Raw genomic sequence first — 22,182 nt, 5'->3', positions numbered from 1 at the left:
TACCATACTTATGTAAGATGGTAAAAAGGGGGGAAAGATAATATGAGAATTAAAAATAAATAAATAAGGGAAACAAGTTAAAAAGAATGAGAAATATAAGAAATAAATAATATGTGTTAGATTTACATAGTAAAATATAAGTTAATATAGAAAACATTTATAATGGTGAAAAATTAAATAAGGAAGATAATGAATATTTAGAGAGAAAAATAAATATAAATGAGTTGAATGAGATCTTAAAAGATATTAACATTAATTCAGCTACAGGTTTGGATATAATTGAATAATGTATGTATAAAGAAATGTATGACTGGCAAAAGGTGTTTATAGAAGTAATGAATAAGTGGCTAGACAGAGGAATTAAGTATAAAGATATTTGCACAGGTGTGATAAAATTTATATTAAAGAAAGGCGATAAAGATGAAATAAAAAAATTGGAGACCAATTACACTGAATAACACAGGATATAAAATTTTCATGAGAATAGTATCTAAAAGACTACAATGTAAAATAGAAAGATTATATGATCAGAATTTGTTTGGGAGAAAAGGACGTAACTGATATTATTAAAAAAGTGGAAACAAAAATCATGACAGGTGATGTTAATAAGGCATATGATAATATTCAGTATACAGCATTATAGGGACTTTTACAAGCATACAGCATAAGTGAAGAATGTAAACATGATTTGATTAAAAGTTATTAAGTTAAAAGGTAAACCACTCCATTGCCTGATATATATACATATATATATATATATATATATATATATTTAGAAAGCTTGTGAGGAAACTATTACTCTATTTTTGTTTTACTTGGATCGCTTGCCTGTGTATTTAATAAAGGAATTTCGACTGGAAACAGACTGCTTGCCTTGCTTGGATTACTTTTGAATACTTAGTAATTCTGTACAATTATCTATTTTTTATTATTTATTTTTAATTTTATTTTACATTTGTTGACCGGGATAGTCCAACTGGATATATGTCCATTTTCAGCGGATCCCCGGAGAGAAAATCTCCACATACCAAAAAAGAGACACTACATACATCACTGAGTGATAAACTCAGGCAGACATGTTTACAGACAAAGAATACAGGCAGATATCAATATACACAATGTGCAAAGACATATCAGAAAATGTAAACATAGAATACAATCAGATCTCATAATTCACAATGTTTAGACATTCAAATGCTATGAGGCATAGATACATGGCTAAACAGCAGGTTGGGTAGCAAGACATGTATTAGTGAAGTTATTAGTCAGGTTTAGAACAAGAGCACAGCCAATGAGATGTGAGGTATTTTTTGAGTTCTTTTTTAAATAGGGGTAGTGAGGTTTCCTTGGTAACGGTAGTAGGGAGTAAATTCCAGATTTTACCGGTTGAGTTGGCAAATATAGCATCGCCTGCAGAGTTGTTGGATTTTTGGGTCGGTGTGATTAGTTTATCAGCTGACCATAATGGCCTGGGGCACTATGAGAGGTGAGAATATTTTTGAGAGCAGAGGTGTTATCAGGTTGATGGAGTATTTTATGCACTACTATAAGCTGGTTGAACTGTAGAAGGGTAGGATACTCTAGCCATCCCAGTGCTTTGAAGTTCTGGCAAAAGTGGGTCCTAAAAGCCATGTCTGTAGCGAATCTGGCTATATGCTTGTAACATCCTGATAATTTGTTGAAATCGGTTTTGGATAGGTTGGTGAGTACAGGGGAGGCATACATAAGGGTAGAGAGGAGGTGTGATCTTGCAATAGCTACCCTAGCTAGGGGAGTGAGAAAAAGTTTGACTCTGTACAGGGAGCCAAGTTTTTTGTTGACAGACTTAATAGTGTGATTGACATGTTTATCAATTTTAAGGTTGTTGTCTATTATTACGCCTAGAAGCGTATTCTTTTTTTTTACTTAAGATGCATTTAAGTTCACTGCTTCTACTACTATTGTCTGATCTGATTAATATACACTGATTAACTAGCAATATATGGACTTAAAATCTTCCACACAGAGAAGTTTCTTACACAGAATATATGGAATGAAAGACTTAATGAAATCAGATACAATGGAAAATGGACATTGACAAAAATACTGGAAAAATATGGTTTTGTTTGTTGGTAAAAGAGTGGGGGGAATACTTAAAATGGAAATATCAATATATTGAATGATGTTAAAATATGTAAATAGGTAAAAATATGAATTGTGTATATATGTATACGAATAAAAAAAAAACCTACTCCTTCACCTCCTTCGATGGTATCAACTCACACTCGCCTACAAACTAGTAAACCATCCACTAAAAGTCCCATCCCTCCAGAATCTACTCCAACCCTATCGCACCACCAGACCACTAAGATCCAGCAACAAAAATCACTTACAGGTCACTAAAGCTAATAATTCTGATAGAGAAGCACTATTCTCTTGCACCATAGCCAAATTATGGAACTCCCTCCCACCCACAATTACCTCCGTACCATCATGCATCCACTTCAAAACTTTACTAAAAGCGCACCTAAAAACATGCTGGCTATGCCCTTGCAACTCCTCCTCTAATATCACCCACCCCATCCACCCACTACCTTTCTTTCCACCCCACTAACTACCTTGATTATAGCAAGCTCGGATGCTCATAAGCTTATCTACTTATTATACAGCAGGAACTTCTTATTGTAACAATTGTTAATGTCTGTTATGTACTTCGCAAGATGATAAAGATTCTAGCTGTCTACTGATGCACTGTGTTCTTCATCTGTAACTATGTTTGTAATTGTTAATTGCTATGTTGATCAAATTGTTAATTGCTATGTAAATCCAATGTAACTACTGTCTGTATATTTTAACTGTGGAGATTTTCTCCCCGGGCCTCCACTGAAAATGGACCTACGTCCAGTCGGACACTCCTGGTCAACAAATGTAAATAAATAAATAAATAAATAACTACTCTTTTTGATAGGTGCCATGGGTCATGAGCTACCACCAAGTCAAGTAGATTTCTTATTTTAGTTCAGATTATACTACTGACTTTTAGGCAGCTTATGGTCTGGTCCCATGGTCCATCTGATTCCTCTTGGATTGAATAACTTTTTCTTTGTCATTACCATTGATTACTATTTCAGCACTGGCACTTATCATTTTATTTTTCAGACTGGTTGTTTTGGCTTTTACTGTTGGAGTATTAGTTGTAAGGATTGTTCATTATGTGTACTCTTGTCTGTGCCCCAGATTCTAAACCTGAGCCATATGTTTAGAATTTGGTTATTTTCTTGTGCATGTTATTCTATTTTATATTAGCATGCTTCTCTGTTAGGATTGTTTATTTTCATTTTTTGACACGTGGTTTACCTGTCTTGTACTGTGTTCCTCTGTAGTTAAAGCATGTTATGATTTGTATCAACAACATTGAAACTGTATCTCATTGGGTCTGAAGTTCAGGACTGACATAATTCTTTTGGCCCTTTTGTTGTGACCTATCTCTGTGATGCTGTAGGGTTGTTCTTGTTTACAAATAGCAAAAAGGGATCCAAAACACACAAAAGCCTATGCTGGACACACTGTATAACAAATAAAAACCAAAGAACAGCAATGCTACCATGACCATAAAAAAAGTAAAAAAATGTGTGTTTAATAAATCCTGGATAAGCGCTTTTGAGTTACGCAATGCTTCTTCAGATCCAAAGAAAGTACAAACATATAAAAATAGTTTCAAATTTAAATAAAACAAATCATCAAAGGGATAAAAAAACTCACCCAGTGACATCACAAAACTACTTCCTCCTTCTTCTCTTTAAGGCTGGTTTGAGACAGACAGCTGCATTTAACCCTGGGTACTTATTGACCTGCAACTTAAATATCCAGTATAACTCAAAATTTTCAACATAATCATTCAGATTGCCCCCCTAGGGTTGGCCTTCACACATTGCTGGACTCTTAAATAAAAAGCCATGCCCTGGATTTTCTTTAACATGTTTAGCTAAGGCATTTTGAATATTTAGAACCTTTCTGTCATGTTGATGTCCTCAAATTTTGTCTTTTAATTTTTGCACCATCTTACCTACATAGAAACTGGTGCAGGCTCTACAAGTAGCAATATAGACCACATTATGTGTTTGGCAGTCTGCATAACTCTCTGGTTCAAATATAAATTCAAAATTGGGATGCTCAAATCTCTGCTGTTTACTAATCATAGGGCATACCTTGCATCTATGACAAGGAAATGTACCCAACCTGTGCGAAAAGGGTTTGGCCAGATGCGGCCCTCTATCACATAACAATTGTTTCAGGTTCTTAGAATTTCTGAACCCAAACTTAGGTTTGGATTCAACAATACCTGCTGTTTTATTGTTAATAGTTACCAGACCCCAATTCTTTTGAATGTCACGAACCATATACATCATTAGTAAACTTGGTTAAAAACATAATTTCATTGTTCACCCACTTCCTTCTCTTGTTACTATACTGTCCTTGACCTTGTTTATTGAATAAACATGGTCTAGTGGTTGTTCCCCTGCATGACATAACCCTTTCCATGGTTGGCTCTTTGTCACTCATTGCATATCCCCTAGCTCTAAACTGGGTGGATAGCAATTCCATATTGGAAGCACAATCCATAGGTTCAGTGCACAATCTGGAGAGTCTAGTAAATTGGCTCTGAGTAACACTGAGGGAATATGTACCTAGGGAACATACTGTCATGTACTAATAAACTACTTCTCCAGCAAGCTTTCCTAAAAATAGTAGTGTGTATCTGTCCTTGTAAATTATTAGTTACTTTCACTTCTAAAAAATCAATACTTGAATCAGATACTGTGAATCAGTGATATCATTAACATAATTACAAATTTCTTGCAACTCAAAATGACTACCATCCCACAATATAAATGCATCACCCACAAAGCGTCGATATAATTTGATGTGACTGGAGAATACAGGATGATGGAATACATGTTCTTCTTCCCAATAATCCATTACCAGATTCATGTAAGAGTTATCAGAGGGGGTGCCCCATCTTTGTAAAAATAAGTCTTCACCAAACATAAAAAATGATGTTCCAAAACTAATTCTAGTAGGGTACATATAATCATGATATTACTGTCAGTGTACATACTATTAACATCTTAAAGTCTCCCTGACTGCTTGTACACCATACTCATTGGGTATGCTGGTGAAAAGATTTTTAACATCTAACATTTCAAAAATGTTACTGGAAACATCCCTTTGACCCAATGGTCTGTCTGGTCAATATAATGACCAAGGTCCATCAAGAATGATTGGTATCCCTTAGTATAGTTGTAATAGAGCACAAAATCCCTTTCAATCTATCTTCTATAAAAATAATAAACACCATAATAATACATTAAATAGCTTATATTGCAAATAGTTATATGATGCCACTGAAATACAAAAAAGAAATTATGCAGACATTTTCTTCATTTATTTGGGAGTCAAGACTGAACCTGGTTAATAGGAGAATTTTGTATATGAAAGATGAACAAGGGGGGGTTGGGGCTGATAAATTCTATTGTGCATGCAGCCTCTTTTAGTATGTGTAAAGTAATAAAAAGGAATAATGAAAAATAATAAAGATTTGACAAACAGTAATGTATTGTAAATACAGAGACATTTTGGAAGAAATGAAAATGAAAAAAAGTAAAAGTGTTATCAATGAAGAAATGAAAGAATTTTACAGTAAAATTGTATTGTGGACATTAAAAGAATGTGATAGAACAGAAAAGGATGGCATGTTAACATTATGCTATCCTTTTATTTGGTGGATCCATGGAAAGAGAGATAGATAAGAAAAAAGCAAAAATGATGAGATACAGAAAACAGGATAGAATATGTAATAAATGTAAAGAACTGGAAACTACAGAACATGTTTTTTTTTTTTACATGTAATAGAATTAAAAAACTGTGAAAAGAGGTATGTAAACATGATTTGATTAAAAGTTAGTTAAATTCTGAAATGTTAAAGATGGACAAGATAGAGTATGTGTTTTATGGGACAAGATCCCAGAATGAAGCTAATAAAATGGACAGGATCATATTCTACGTAATATGGAATAAAAGACTTAATGAAATCAGATACAATGAAAAATGGATATTGACAAAAATACTGGAAAAATATGGTTTTGCTTGTTGGCAAAAGATTGGGGGAATACTTAAAATGGAAATATCAATACATTGAATGATGTTAAAATATGTAAATAGGTAAAAATATGAATTGTGTATACATATATATATATATATATATATATATATATATATATATATGTATATACGAATAAAAAACTACTCTTTTTGATAGGTGCCATGGGACATGAGCTACCACCAAGTCAAGTAGATTTCTTATTTTAGTTCAGATTATACCATTGACTTTTATAGGCAGCTTATGGTCTTGTCCCATGGTCCATCTGATTCCTCTCGGATTGAATAACTTTTTTTTTGTCATTACCATTGATTACTATTTCAGCAATGGCACTTGTTATTTTATTTTTTAGACTGGTTGTTTTGGCTTTTACTGTTGGAGTATTAGTTGTAAGGATTGTTCATTATGTGTACTCTTGTCTGTGCCCAGATTCTAAACCTGAGCCGTGTGTTTAGAATTTGGTTATTTTCTTGTGCATGTTCTATGTTACTTTAGTATGCTTCTCTGTTAGGATTGTTTATTTTCATTTTTTGACACATGGTTTACCTGACTTGTACTGTGTTCCTCTGTAATTAAAGCATGTAATGATTTGCATCAACAACATTGAAACTGTATCTCATTGGGTCTGAAGTTCAGGACTGACATAATTTTTGGCCCTTTTGTTGTGACCTGTCCCTGTGGTGCTGTAAGGTGGCTGTTGTTTACATCAGGTTGGTTTATGTTAGGGTACCCTGTCATGAGTCGCCTTCTGTTTTGGCTTATTACTATGCATGAGTTTGTCAATCATTATTTATGACCCTTTTTCATTAAGTATATATTTAGTTTTCCATTATTAAAACGTTGATCTGGTAAAGTCCAGTTTGTGGATGAAAGTGTTTATCATAAATAAAAACTGAGTTATTGGGGTCACTAAGCCTGCTCGATTTTTTTTGCAGCACTTTTATAAAAGAAGAGTTAACATCCGAAGTGTTGGCATATTTGTTAGTATTGCTGTTAATTATAAGTTTAACAGTTTTTATTTTTCTCAAATAACAAGGGACTGAAAGCAGTTTGCTATTTTTAGGCCAGGGACAGTTATCACCTCACATTTCTGCTGTGGTTTCTGAAGCATACATTAGAGGCCAAATTATAAATAATGCACAAAAATAACTGCTCTCATTTTTTTTCTTGGTACACCAATTTCCCTCATCCCGAAGATGCTTGGCAATCCAACAAATTTCCCAAAGTTGTGTGTACCATGTGTGAATGAGAGCATGTTTGTATACGTGTGCATTACTGCTCCACTCAGGCTTGGTTTCTTTGAATTCCATCTACTGAGAACTTGGACAGGCATCTTCTCCATCATGACCTGGGACTAATTAATTAATTAATTCAATAATTTATTCATTCATTCTTTTGGTAACTGGAGTAGAATGCTGATTCCCATTAACCATTTTAAGGATCAGCCTGGGTGGGTGAAGATAAAAAAAAAAAATCAAATTACTTTTACAGGTTATGTGCATGTAATGAATTCAGACTGAAATGTTGGTAGCATAGTATCTTAGAGTTTGTTAATTACTGGACTGTTCACAATATTCAATGAAGCAGGTTTTGAAAGAACAGTAAAGGGTGATGGGAAAAATACAGTAAAGAAATTTTAAGAAAAGTTAAGACTGAAAGATAGAGACAAGAGGTGTGATGGGGGAGGGGTAAAAGTAGTAGAACATTATTCAGTATGTTGTTCAATCTCAGCCTCCATACAGGTTTTGTACCAAGCAAATGGAGAACAGCTACAGTCATTCCCCTGCATAAAGGAGTATCTTCCACAGACCCAGGCAATTACATACAATAAATGTGACCAGCCTCATATGAAAAGCCATGGAAAAACGTATCATGGAATTAATCAACCAGGACGTAAGGAACCTCCAAACACTGGACCCTGCTGTTTGGATTCATCAAGGGCAGGTCATACTCAACCTGGTGGATTTTTTGAAAAGATCACCAAAGCAATGGATAAATGCAAAAACAGTATGCACCGCATACCTCGACCTGGCCAAAGTTGTTGACACAATTCTCCACTTAGGCCTAGTGGAAAAGCTAAATCAACTGAAATAAACTGCTATGTCAACTGCTGGATTGCTAGCTGACTCACAGATAGGATGCAGATAATCAAAATATAGGAAGTTATCTCCAGAGACAGACCAGTCACCGGTGGAATCCCTCACAGTTCTGTGCTGGGACGTCTTTTGTTTGGCATCTACTTTTCTGAAGTAAAAGCCAGTAGGAAAGGACTCTGGCTGACTAGTTTTGTAGACAACTTCAAACTAGGAGCAGCCATTGAATTCCGAAATGACTTAGCCATCCTGCAGGAAGGATTATCTCAAATAAATAACTTGTGCTAAAATCATGGACTGAAAGTAAATGCCAAAAAATGAATTACTGTATCCTTTAGGAAATTATCTACTGAAGGGAAGTTGACAATGCGCCCCTAGGAGTTGACAAAGTTGTACAGGATTTGGGAACTTATGTGGACAATGACCAAACTTTTGACCAACATGTGTCTATTATCGTAAGAAAATCTTTCTATATTGCACAACTTGTAAACAAAGGTAAGGGATTGTGTCTAGATCTAGGGATATCATTGTCCCCCTTTACTCAGCCCTCGTTAGGCCAGTTATTAAATATAATGGCCCCCTTTTGCATGTATCTTTCCAGACACATGCAGCAACTGGAATACCCACAGAGATACCTCACTAACAGGGTACAAAGTATAAACAACATGTCCTACATGAACCAATTCAAAGCTCTTTCACTACACTTGGTATTCTAAAGACTGCTAAGAGGTGACCTGTGTTTGGTATACATCCTCTGATCCATTACTGGTGGATTTACTGCACATCAGCAAGTCAAATGGCATCAGAAATACTCAGTCTAGGGACCTAAACCTCTTCCGCAACATCAACAGAATGGTTTGGAGGGATAGGTGTATCTCACAGAGGATGCTGCTGCTGTGGATCAAACTCCCCATCAACATAAAACAAATTTCATTCCTGTCCATTTTCCAGTGCAAAGTAGATATATGGATGGGAAACAAAAATTTACAACCAAAAAGAAAAGAATCACAGAAACGTTCCATCCTTTTAATTAAAACACATAAAAAATCACGACAAAATTAACAATAGCACAGCTTTTGGGTTTCCCCTTCCTCAGTGCTCATTCAAAACAGTTAGAATATTCTTCATTTAAATTAATTTTATTTATTTATTTATTTATTTTTATTTTACATTTGTTGACCGGGCTAGTCTAACTGGATACATGTCCATTTTCAGTAGAGGCCCGAGGAGAAAAGCTCCACTGTAACAGTCTATGGTAAACAAACTTACGAAAAAAAATATGTACAAGAGTTTAACTAAAACTACTAAGCAGGAGTTAGTAACTAATTAGAATACAGAACAACAGAAAAGCAATTAGTGTAACAAAAACACACAGCAATACGAGCAGTATTATAATACAGAAAAAAGAAAAATTTTTTTTTTAGCATCTTAGAGGTGATAGGGGGTAAAACATAAGCAAAGTAAGTAGTTGTAATAGGTAAAATCATAAGAAAGAGGAAGTCACAAGCTGAATAGAGTCAAGGGAAAAAAGAAATTGAGGTGGTGGGAGGAGTGGTATCAGCTAGATGGAGACAAGGCAGAGTGAGAGAAGGAGAAGTACTGCTTATCTATATGATGGGTTTGTACAGTGCAGATAGAGGTGTTTGGAAAAGAGGTGGAAAGATGTCGAAGTGGAGAAAGAGAGTCAGTCAGGGGAAGAGCAAGGGCAGAGCCAATGTGATTTGAGGTGGGTCTTTAAATGTTTCTTGAAGAGGGGTGTTGAGGTCAAGGTAGTAAGTTCACAAGTGAGCTTGTTCCAGTGTGTACCCACAGCATTTGAGAAAAGGGAGTCACCTGCTTTGTTCTGAGATTTACATGTGGCTACTAGAAGTTTATTAGCTGAGCGTAGGTTAGAGAGATTTTTATAGGCCGAAATAAGAGTACTAAGAATAGGTGTATTAGAAGGGAAGTGGAGTATCCTGTGGGTAATAGTCAGTTGTTGGAGTAGAATGAGATTTTGCAGTTCAAGCCAACCTAGCTGTCTGAGATTTAAACAATGATGAGTCCGATATGGGGCACTTGTAGCAAACCTGACAATGTTGTGGTAGGATGAGGCTAGTTTTGATAGGTTTGTTTTGATAGGTTAATAAAGGTTGGAGAGGCATACAGTAGTGTTGAGATGAGATGTGTTTGAGCTAAGGATATCCTAGTCTCTGGTGTGAGAAATTGTTTAAGTCTATAGAGTGCACCTATTTTTTTGTTAACTGTTTTTATTGTTAAATTGATGTGAGCATCAAAGTTTAGTTGATTATCTATTGTCACACCAAGCAGTTTTGTAGTGCTGTCGGGTGATATAATTGTGCCATTGTTAGAGACAATAGTAAAGGAAATTGGGATGGACTTATAAGTTGGAGTAATCAATAGTAACTTAGTCTTTTTAGGATTAAGGAGGAGACAGATATGTTTGAACCAATTTTCTGCTGCAGTAAAAACATTTTGGGTACATGAATGTAGTTCAGCAGGAGACATTGCAGTGCAGATGAGTGTAGAGTCATCTGCATACTGAATGCAAGTGGAGGATGGGAGGGAGGTATTCAGATTATTAATAAAGATGGAGAAGAGGAGGGGACTAGAATAGAGCCTTGTGGGACTCCAATGGAGACTGGGAGCTGGGAGGATAAATGACCATCCCAGAGTACTGCTTGTTGTCTATTTGACAGGTAGGAGTTGAACCACAGAATAGCCATTGTGTCAAGAGAAAGGGATTTAAGCATATCAATCAGGAGATGGTGATTTACCATATCGAATGCTTTTGAGAGGTCAAGAAATAATGCAGATGAATATAGATTATTGTTGCGATTTTTGTTGATGGTGTCTGTAAAGGAGAGAAGGGCAGTGGTGGTACTATGGAATGGTCTAAAGCCGTGCTGTGAGTCAGCAAGTAGGTTATTATGGAGAAGGTGTTCTAGAAGTTGTTGTTGGACACATCGTTCCATAATTTTAGCTAGAGGAGAGAGTAGGGCTATAGGACGGTAGTTTGAAAGTTCAGTTGTATTTCCCCTTTATGTAAGGGGATGATATGGGAGATTTTCCAGAGAGATGGAATAGTGGATTCGGTTATGGTTCTGTTTATTAAGATGGAGACTGGGAATGCTAGTACCTTTGCAGCTAGCTGCAGATACTCTGCTGGCAGTTTGTCTGCTGAGGGGTACAAGGTTTAAGTTTTGGAGTTGGTTGTGAATGAAGGCTGTGGATACTGTGTTGAACTTTAAAGAGGGTATTTTATTATTAGGAGGGTTGAGTTCAAGGGTTGTTGGTGGAGTTAAGGTGTTGGCAAGAGAGGTGACTGTTTCTGAGAAGAAGTTATTTATGATGTCAGCAATTTTATTAGGAGGGTCTGAGTTAGGTTGGCAGGGGTGGGTGTTTTGAGTTTCCAGGGTATAGGAGTTTCTTGATTCCAGACCAAAATTTTTGAGGGTTCTGTTGGGGGTTTGTTGAAATTTAAAGTTGAAGTTTTTGTCAAGGAGTATAAGTTTCTTTGTGGTATTTCTAAGGTGTTTGAAATGTTGGTGGTCAGTGGGGTTTTGTGGTTCTCCATTTTGCCCAAAGTTTGTTTCTTAGTATCATTTTTTGCTTGGTTTCTTTGGAAAGCCATGGAGCTGCTTTGGACCTTATTTTAATTTGGCGAGATGGGGCATGGCTGTCCAGAATTTGGAGGAATGTATTATTGAAATAAGTGACTGCCTCTTCAAGAGGAAGGTCTTTGAGAGGTGCCCAGTTGCAAGCTTTAAGTTCTAGGAGGAAGTTGGGAAGGCTAAAGTTTTTCTTACTGCGTATAGTTCGATATACTGACTGCATAGGACTACTATATTTTGTTTGGAAATGTATGTAGGGAGGTGGTCACTAATATTGTCAGGGAGTATACCTGTTTTATATGCATGGGGATTGTTATTAACAAGTATCCAATCAAGAATACTCTGCTTCTTGGTAGGTTTATGTATTCTTGTAGGGAAGTTTATGATTTGTTGGAACATGTAGAGGTTTATGAGAGAGGTGGGTTTAGTGGAACAGCAGGAGTTCCAGTCAATATTGAGATCACCTAAGAAGATAATTTCTTGTGGGATGGTAGAAGAGAGCCAGCTAAGGATATTTTCAAGTGTATTTATATTTTTCCCGGGAGGGATGTAGCAACACATAATATACATTGCTTTGTTCTTATTAATCTGAAGTTTGGAGCAAAGGAGTTCAGCATTTGTAGGAGAGGGAGGTTGGTAGTCTATCAGGCTAATTTGTAATTCAGATTTATAAAGTATGGCAACTCCCCCACCTTTTTTGTTTGGTCGATCGAGTCTTAAGATACTGTAACCAGGTGGGGTAATTTCATTGTCTTTAATTGCTGGTTTAAGCCAGGTTTCTGTTAGGCAGAGGATGTCAAATGAGTAGAAGTCAATTAGGACATGGAGCTGGGTAATTTTATTTGTTATACTACGAATATTTAGGTGAGCAACTGTAAGAGAGTTGGGCGAAAAAGGGGATTTCATGGTTTTAGTATTTTGGTCAGTGGGGGTAAGTGGAAAGGAGTTGTTAGGGCCAGGGTTGGGATGTATGTCCCCATGAACCAGTAGGAGCAGGAGAGGGGAGGGAAATCTTTCTGCGTATTTCGAGTTGGTGAGGTAGAGCCTTCTGGTTTTGTAGTATTTGTTGTGGTTTATTCGGTGAAACTGGGGAGGAAGGTATGGGGATGATGATGACAGGGTAGGATATGGTATTGAGGTTGGGAGGAGAGTAGGGTTAGTTTGCTTTGATGATGTAAGGGAGCCTGACAGACTTACGTTTTCATAGTAGGTAAGAGTGTAAGATATAACCAGGAAAGTTAGGAATGTGAATGAACACAGTATGTTAAGGTAAATTAAAGTATTAGGTTTCATAGTGCTGGAAGTAGTAAGATGGGTGTGGTGTTTGGAGGGAGTGTTGAGGGGGGGAGGTGTGGATGGTGCTAGGTAGGTTTGGAAGTGTGAAATGGGTCAGTGTTGTGATAGGTGGGAAGGTACTAGGGGGTGTGGCAAGGCAAGTATAAGGGTGGAGACACTGGGGGTGGGTGGGATTTGGGGGTAGGGTAGGGGAGCGAAGTGAGCCCGCAGGGCGAACGGAGCGGGTTAACCCTCTGAGGGAGCGGATCCAAGGAAAACAATCAGTGGAGATATGAAAGGTAAGGGTAGTTTGGATGAGAGTAGATGGAAGGAGAGGGCATAGAAAAAAGTGAAATAAGCAGGGTAGATAGGTGATAAAGTTCAGTAGAGGTCTAAGGGTAAAGTGGAGCTGCAGTACAAGAGGTTGAGTCAGTCTGTGAACATGAGGAGTGGGAAGGTAGTTAGAGGGATAGCTTCTAGGAGAAAAAATGTCACCTGGTGGCAAGATGCAGTACAACAAGCTAAAGGTTTTGTTTGGGAAGTAGCAGGTCAGGGGATTCAAGGAGGGAAAAAAATGTAAAGACGTACAGGAGGATAGGTGTAATAAAAGGGGAGAATTGAGAGTAGAAAAAAAAGGTCTTTGCTGCTGGTAGCCTTAGCTGGGAGTGTACAATGAACCTGAGGTGTAAATACAAGAAATAGTAGTTGTATTGCCTGTAGGTTAAAATAACATACTTTCTTTTCCTTGCTGGACTGAAGCACAGGGTGTACAAAGGTGCAATTCCTTAGTTTTGGAGATTGGGCAGCAGTTGCTGTGGTGGGATGAGTCAATAGGTCAGCAGCAGATAGGGCAGATTCCCAACTGTGAATCAGTATGCCAGGTTGGTTCGCTAGAATAATAGGTAGAGAGAGAAATAGCAAAAGACTTACGGTAAGCAGGCTGAAAAGCAGCTTTTACAATATACCACTACAGAGCAATATAGAAAGAAACAGGTAAGTCCTTACTTAGATAACTAGTCACAGTTTTCATGTTTAACATGGCAAAAGTACTACATTCAAAACACATTCAGTTGTGTAGGCACAGGAAGAAAATAACTTTCAGTAGTGTCATAATAGACTCTCTAGTCTATAGTTATACATTAGTTTAACCCCTAATCGCTATGGCTATCCAATTCTACAGCATTGGGTACTATCTGTAAATAACACTAATAGGTTCAGGCACTAGGAAATGAAGGAAATGAAACAAGCAGGTAGGTCAGTGTGGGTGGAGGTCAGAAAAAAAAAAGCAATTCCTAAGCAAATAACAGCAATAATTGAGGTACATAGAGGGTTTGGGCTGTAGTAATATTACTATAATACAGATTGGATTAGGCCCAGGACATACAAGATATATTTACATTCAAAATGACAGCTCTCCAGTAAATACAAATAGGTACAGTAGGAAGCAGGCTGGACATAAGCAACGCTATTCTTATTATGGCGTTTCAGTTTGTTTGTGCTGTAGTATCATGAAAATAAATAAAACTTAGTGTTTTGGGAAGGTAATTTGAGAAACTAAAACTGCCTAAGTACATATAAGTATGTGTCCGATAGCATAGGTGACTATGCATTCAGAGGCAGCAGGACCTCAGAGCTGTTGCCTATGTAATTAATGTTCCACTTAAAGTAAAGCTACCAATTGCGACATTTAAGGAGTAAGCAAAACAAATATCAGGGAGTGAAAAAAAGAAACAATATGGAATACTCAAGTCTAGTATCCTGTGTACTTACTGCTATTACTGGATTAAGATATCAGGTGAGATGCGTCCTAGCAAAAAAGGCAGCGGAACTGCTAAACGCTATAGCTTATGGCGTTCTTGTTCCACGTGTAGTAATGCTACACAATTCCGACATAAATAAGTCGCCCAAGAAAAAATATTAACAAAGTGGTTAACAGTTTGCGTACTATCTGATGTTGCCCAAAATAGTATATCAGCAGGAAGAGGAGGCTATTTTATAGCTTAACTACTCAAATGTTTTCACTCTGTTGCAATTCAATTTACAGAAGAAGGCATCGGACATTACTGCATGCTATTTGCAATAGCGTTTCAGGTCCACGTGCAGGCACACTACACCGTGGTGATAAATACAGAACAAACGCGTACTATTTGTGAAAAAATATATAAATAAATAAAGAAGCGTGAGAGCACTATCTCAACAGTAAAACTAATTATAATAGCTAATTAATCATACTGTGCATATGTTAAGCTAAACATAGGTAGGCGTTAGGTTCAAAGCAGTATCGCTATCAATAAACTGTGATAACTATTACATATTTTGCGTATATGTACGCTAGACATCGGCATATACCACAACAAAAAGCCACATTAGGTAGGACTATTTCTATGAGTAGAGACAAGCGAACAAGGGCATTAGCCCGTTTGATTTCTTTAAGTCAGTTAAACAAGGCAGTGAAAAAATAATCAGCAAAGAGATACACTTACACAAGGAATGGACTCCGGAGCTAGGGGTAAACAGCAGCAAAGAGATACAGAGCATGGGTTAAAGATGGCGTCACCATGGGGCAGGTATATTTATAAGGTCAGTGAGCTCATCGGGGAAGGGAGGAAAAAGCGAGATGGGTAAGGGTAGATAGGGACCGGAAGTTACCAGGAGTCAACAGCGAGGGGGGGGGGCGATACTGACACTACATTAACAGTACGCTCAGTTCAACGTTTCAATGGAGGGAGCAGTGAGAGAACAGATGCTAGACAGTGGCAAGGAGAGAAATAGAGGGCTAGAAGCGGAGAAATGCAAGTGAAGGGAAAGGAGAGGGGGGGGGGGGGGTAGAAGGGTGATGGGATAACCTGGAAATAAACCCTCTGAGGGAGCGGATCCAAGGAAAACAATCAGTGGAGATATGAAAGGTAAGGGTAGTTTGGATGAGAGTAGATGGAAGGAGAGGGCATAGAAAAAGTGAAATAAGTAGGGTAGATAGGTGATAAAGTTCAGTAGAGGTCTAAGGGTAAAGTGGAGCTGCAGTACAAGAGGTTGAGTCAGTCTGTGAACATGAGGAGTGGGAAGGTAGTTAGAGGGATAGCTTCTAGGAGAAAAATGTCACCTGGTGGCAAGATGCAGTACAACAAGCTAAAGGTTTTGTTTGGGAAGTAGCAGGTCAGGGGATTCAAGGAGGGAAAAAAATGTAAAGACGTACAGGAGGATAGGTGTAATAAAAGGGGAGAATTGAGAGTAGAAAAAAAAGGTCTTTGCTGCTGGGAGCCTTAGCTGGGGAGTGTACAATGAACCTGAGGTGTAAATACAAGAAATAGTTGTTGTATTGCCTGTAGGTTAAAATAACATACTTTCTTTTCCTTGCTGGACTGAAGCACAGGGTGTACAAAGGTGCAATTCCTTAGTTTTGGAGATTGGGCAGCAGTTGCTGTGGTGGGATGAGTCAATAGGTCAGCAGCAGATAGGGCAGATTCCCAACTGTGAATCAGTATGCCAGGTTGGTTCGCTAGAATAATAGGTAGAGAGAGAAATAGCAAAAGACTTACGGTAAGCAGGCTGAAAAGCAGCTTTTTACAATATACCACTACAGAGCAATATAGAAAGAAACAGGTAAGTCCTTACTTAGATAACTAGTCACAGTTTTTCATGTTTAACATGGCAAAAAGTACTACATTCAAAACACATTCAGTTGTGTAGGCACAGGAAGAAAATAACTTTCAGTAGTGTCATAATAGACTCTCTAGTCTATAGTTATACATTAGTTTAACCCCTAATCGCTATGGCTATCCAATTCTACAGCATTGGGTACTATCTGTAAATAACACTAATAGGTTCAGGCACTAGGAAATGAAGGAAATGAAACAAGCAGGTAGGTCAGTGTAGGTGGAGGTCAGAAAAAAAAAAGCAATTCCTAAGCAAATAACAGCAATAATTGAGGTACATAGAGGGTTTGGGCTGTAGTAATATTACTATAATACAGATTGGATTAGGCCCAGGACATACAAGATATATTTACATTCAAAAATGACAGCTCTCCAGTAAATACAAATAGGTACAGTAGGAAGCAGGCTGGACATAAGCAACGCTATTCTTATTATGGCGTTTCAGTTTGTTTGTGCTGTAGTATCATGAAAATAAATAAAACTTAGTGTTTTGGGAAGGTAATTTGAGAAACTAAAACTGCCTAAGTACATATAAGTATGTGTCCGATAGCATAGGTGACTATGCATTCGCAGAGGCAGCAGGACCTCAGAGCGCTGTTGCCTATGTAATTAATGTTCCACTTAAAGTAAAGCTACCAATTGCGACATTTAAGGAGTAAGCAAAACAAATATCAGGGAGTGAAAAAAAGAAACAATATGGAATACTCAAGTCTAGTATCCTGTGTACTTACTGCTATTACTGGATTAAGATATCAGGTGAGATGCGTCCTAGCAAAAAAGGCAGCGGAACTGCTAAACGCTATAGCTTATGGCGTTCTTGTTCCACGTGTAGTAATGCTACACAATTCCGACATAAATAAGTCGCCCAAGAAAAAATATTAACAAAGTGGTTAACAGTTTGCGTACTATCTGATGTTGCCCAAAATAGTATATCAGCAGGAAGAGGAGGCTATTTTATAGCTTAACTACTCAAATGTTTTCACTCTGTTGCAATTCAATTTACAGAAGAAGGCATCGGACATTACTGCATGCTATTTGCAATAGCGTTTCAGGTCCACGTGCAGGCACACTACACCGTGGTGATAAATACAGAACAAACGCGTACTATTTGTGAAAAAATATATAAATAAATAAAGAAGCGTGAGAGCACTATCTCAACAGTAAAACTAATTATAATAGCTAATTAATCATACTGTGCATATGTTCGCTAAACATAGGTAGGCGTTAGGTTCAAAGCAGTATCGCTATCAATAAACTGTGATAACTATTACATATTTTGCGTATATGTACGCTAGACATCGGCATATACCACAACAAAAAGCCACATTAGGTAGGACTATTTCTATGAGTAGAGACAAGCGAACAAGGGCATTAGCCCGTTTGATTTCTTTAAGTCAGTTAAACAAGGCAGTGAAAAAATAGTCAGCAAAGAGATACACTTACACAAGGAATGGACTCCGGAGCTAGGGGTAAACAGCAGCAAAGAGATACAGAGCATGGGTTAAAGATGGCGTCACCATGGGGCAGGTATATTTATAAGGTCAGTGAGCTCATCGGGGGGAAGGGGAGGGAAAAAGCGAGATGGGTAAGGGTAGATAGGGACCGGAAGTTACCAGGAGTCAACAGCGAGGGGGGGGGGCGATACTGACACTACATTAACAGTACGCTCAGTTCAACGTTTCAATGGAGGGAGCAGTGAGAGGACAGATGCTAGACAGTGGCAAGGAGAGAAATAGAGGGCTAGAAGCGGAGAAATGCAAGTGAAGGGGAAGCAGGAGGGGGTGGGAGGGTAGAAGGGTGATGGGATAACCTGGAAATAAACCCTCTGAGGGAGCGGATCCAAGGAAAACAATCAGTGGAGATATGAAAGGTAAGGGTAGTTTGGATGAGAGTAGATGGAAGGAGAGGGCATAGAAAAAAGTGAAATAAGCAGGGTAGATAGGTGATAAAGTTCAGTAGAGGTCTAAGGGTAAAGTGGAGCTGCAGTACAAGAGGTTGAGTCAGTCTGTGAACATGAGGAGTGGGAAGGTAGTTAGAGGGATAGCTTCTAGGAGAAAAATGTCACCTGGTGGCAAGATGCAGTACAACAAGCTAAAGGTTTTGTTTGGGAAGTAGCAGGTCAGGGGATTCAAGGAGGGAAAAAAATGTAAAGACGTACAGGAGGATAGGTGTAATAAAAGGGGAGAATTGAGAGTAGAAAAACAAAGGTCTTTGCTGCTGGTAGCCTTAGCTGGGGAGTGTACAATGAACCTGAGGTGTAAATACAAGAAATAGTAGTTGTATTGCCTGTAGGTTAAAATAACATACTTTCTTTTCCTTGCTGGACTGAAGCACAGGGTGTACAAAGGTGCAATTCCTTAGTTTTGGAGATTGGGCAGCAGTTGCTGTGGTGGGATGAGTCAATAGGTCAGCAGCAGATAGGGCAGATTCCCAACTGTGAATCAGTATGCCAGGTTGGTTCGCTAGAATAATAGGTAGAGAGAGAAATAGCAAAAGACTTACGGTAAGCAGGCTGAAAAGCAGCTTTTACAATATACCACTACAGAGCAATATAGAAAGAAACAGGTAAGTCCTTACTTAGATAACTAGTCACAGTTTTCATGTTTAACATGGCAAAAGTACTACATTCAAAACACATTCAGTTGTGTAGGCACAGGAAGAAAATAACTTTCAGTAGTGTCATAATAGACTCTCTAGTCTATAGTTATACATTAGTTTAACCCTAATCGCTATGGCTATCCAATTCTACAGCATTGGGTACTATCTGTAAATAACACTAATAGGTTCAGGCACTAGGAAATGAAGGAAATGAAACAAGCAGGTAGGTCAGTGTGGGTGGAGGTCAGAAAAAAAAAAGCAATTCCTAAGCAAATAACAGCAATAATTGAGGTACATAGAGGGTTTGGGCTGTAGTAATATTACTATAATACAGATTGGATTAGGCCCAGGACATACAAGATATATTTACATTCAAAATGACAGCTCTCCAGTAAATACAAATAGGTACAGTAGGAAGCAGGCTGGACATAAGCAACGCTATTCTTATTATGGCGTTTCAGTTTGTTTGTGCTGTAGTATCATGAAAATAAATAAAACTTAGTGTTTTGGGAAGGTAATTTGAGAAACTAAAACTGCCTAAGTACATATAAGTATGTGTCCGATAGCATAGGTGACTATGCATTCGCAGAGGCAGCAGGACCTCAGAGCGCTGTTGCCTATGTAATTAATGTTCCACTTAAAGTAAAGCTACCAATTGCGACATTTAAGGAGTAAGCAAAACAAATATCAGGGAGTGAAAAAAAGAAACAATATGGAATACTCAAGTCTAGTATCCTGTGTACTTACTGCTATTACTGGATTAAGATATCAGGTGAGATGCGTCCTAGCAAAAAAGGCAGCGGAACTGCTAAACGCTATAGCTTATGGCGTTCTTGTTCCACGTGTAGTAATGCTACACAATTCCGACATAAATAAGTCGCCCAAGAAAAAATATTAACAAAGTGGTTAACAGTTTGCGTACTATCTGATGTTGCCCAAAATAGTATATCAGCAGGAAGAGGAGGCTATTTTATAGCTTAACTACTCAAATGTTTTCACTCTGTTGCAATTCAATTTACAGAAGAAGGCATCGGACATTACTGCATGCTATTTGCAATAGCGTTTCAGGTCCACGTGCAGGCACACTACACCGTGGTGATAAATACAGAACAAACGCGTACTATTTGTGAAAAAATATATAAATAAATAAAGAAGCGTGAGAGCACTATCTCAACAGTAAAACTAATTATAATAGCTAATTAATCATACTGTGCATATGTTCGCTAAACATAGGTAGGCGTTAGGTTCAAAGCAGTATCGCTATCAATAAACTGTGATAACTATTACATATTTTGCGTATATGTACGCTAGACATCGGCATATACCACAACAAAAAGCCACATTAGGTAGGACTATTTCTATGAGTAGAGACAAGCGAACAAGGGCATTAGCCCGTTTGATTTCTTTAAGTCAGTTAAACAAGGCAGTGAAAAAATAGTCAGCAAAGAGATACACTTACACAAGGAATGGACTCCAGAGCTAGGGGTAAACAGCAGCAAAGAGATACAGAGCATGGGTTAAAGATGGCGTCACCATGGGGCAGGTATATTTATAAGGTAAGTGAGCTCATCGGGGGGAAGGGGAGGGAAAAAGCGAGATGGGTAAGGGTAGATAGGGACCGGAAGTTACCAGGAGTCAACAGCGAGGGGGGGGGGGCGATACTGACACTACATTAACAGTACGCTCAGTTCAACGTTTCAATGGAGGGAGCAGTGAGAGAACAGATGCTAGACAGTGGCAAGGAGAGAAATAGAGGGCTAGAAGCGGAGAAATGCAAGTGAAGGGGAAGCAGGAGGGGGTGGGAGGGTAGAAGGGTGATGGGATAACCTGGAAATAAACCCTCTGAGGGAGCGGATCCAAGGAAAACAATCAGTGGAGATATGAAAGGTAAGGGTAGTTTGGATGAGAGTAGATGGAAGGAGAGGGCATAGAAAAAAGTGAAATAAGCAGGGTAGATAGGTGATAAAGTTCAGTAGAGGTCTAAGGGTAAAGTGGAGCTGCAGTACAAGAGGTTGAGTCAGTCTGTGAACATGAGGAGTGGGAAGGTAGTTAGAGGGATAGCTTCTAGGAGAAAAAATGTCACCTGGTGGCAAGATGCAGTACAACAAGCTAAAGGTTTTGTTTGGGAAGTAGCAGGTCAGGGGATTCAAGGAGGGAAAAAAATGTAAAGACGTACAGGAGGATAGGTGTAATAAAAGGGGAGAATTGAGAGTAGAAAAAAAAGGTCTTTGCTGCTGGGAGCCTTAGCTGGGGAGTGTACAATGAACCTGAGGTGTAAATACAAGAAATAGTAGTTGTATTGCCTGTAGGTTAAAATAACATACTTTCTTTTCCTTGCTGGACTGAAGCACAGGGTGTACAAAGGTGCAATTCCTTAGTTTTGGAGATTGGGCAGCAGTTGCTGTGGTGGGATGAGTCAATAGGTCAGCAGCAGATAGGGCAGATTCCCAACTGTGAATCAGTATGCCAGGTTGGTTCGTTTCTTTTCCTTGCTGGACTGAAGCACAGGGTGTACAAAGGTGCAATTCCTTAGTTTTGGAGATTGGGCAGCAGTTGCTGTGGTGGGATGAGTCAATAGGTCAGCAGCAGATCTTGGTCAAAAGTTAATGAAACACAAAACATGTGACACAGCCAGCCAATAAAATAGCACATATAAAAATACTTTAGTTAAAATAATTAATGCAACTTCTGTTGTTTTTTACTTAATACTGGTTTCAAACTCACTGCATTATTTATGCCACGATAGACATCTGCTTGCAACCTTATAATCCAAGAATATTCAACATTTTCAAGAGCATTATTCACCCTGA

The 22,182-nt window shown here is 38.1% G+C and overlaps 1 protein-coding gene and 1 long non-coding RNA gene across 2 annotated transcripts in view; both read right to left on the bottom strand.

The window, feature by feature from the left end:
* The window catches only part of TFCP2L1 (transcription factor CP2 like 1), a 1,111,497-nt gene that overhangs the window by 1,000,707 nt on the left and 88,608 nt on the right, over positions 1 to 22,182 (bottom strand). The gene's annotated exons all lie outside the window — the stretch shown is intronic.
* LOC122804866 lies at positions 13,799 to 21,953 on the bottom strand. Its single transcript, XR_006365247.1, has 4 exons — positions 21,697 to 21,953; positions 19,082 to 19,236; positions 16,463 to 16,617; positions 13,799 to 14,011 (listed from the first exon to the last, which is right to left on the bottom strand). It is a non-coding gene; the product is annotated as an uncharacterized LOC122804866 (long non-coding RNA).

Source organism: Protopterus annectens, chromosome 6.part0 (genome assembly GCF_019279795.1).
Source record: "Protopterus annectens isolate FY-2018-M chromosome 6.part0, PAN1.0, whole genome shotgun sequence".
NCBI lineage: Eukaryota > Metazoa > Chordata > Ceratodontiformes > Protopteridae > Protopterus > Protopterus annectens.
The sequence above is the reverse complement of the archived record's forward strand: the minus strand, read 5'-3'. Positions and strand labels throughout refer to the sequence as shown.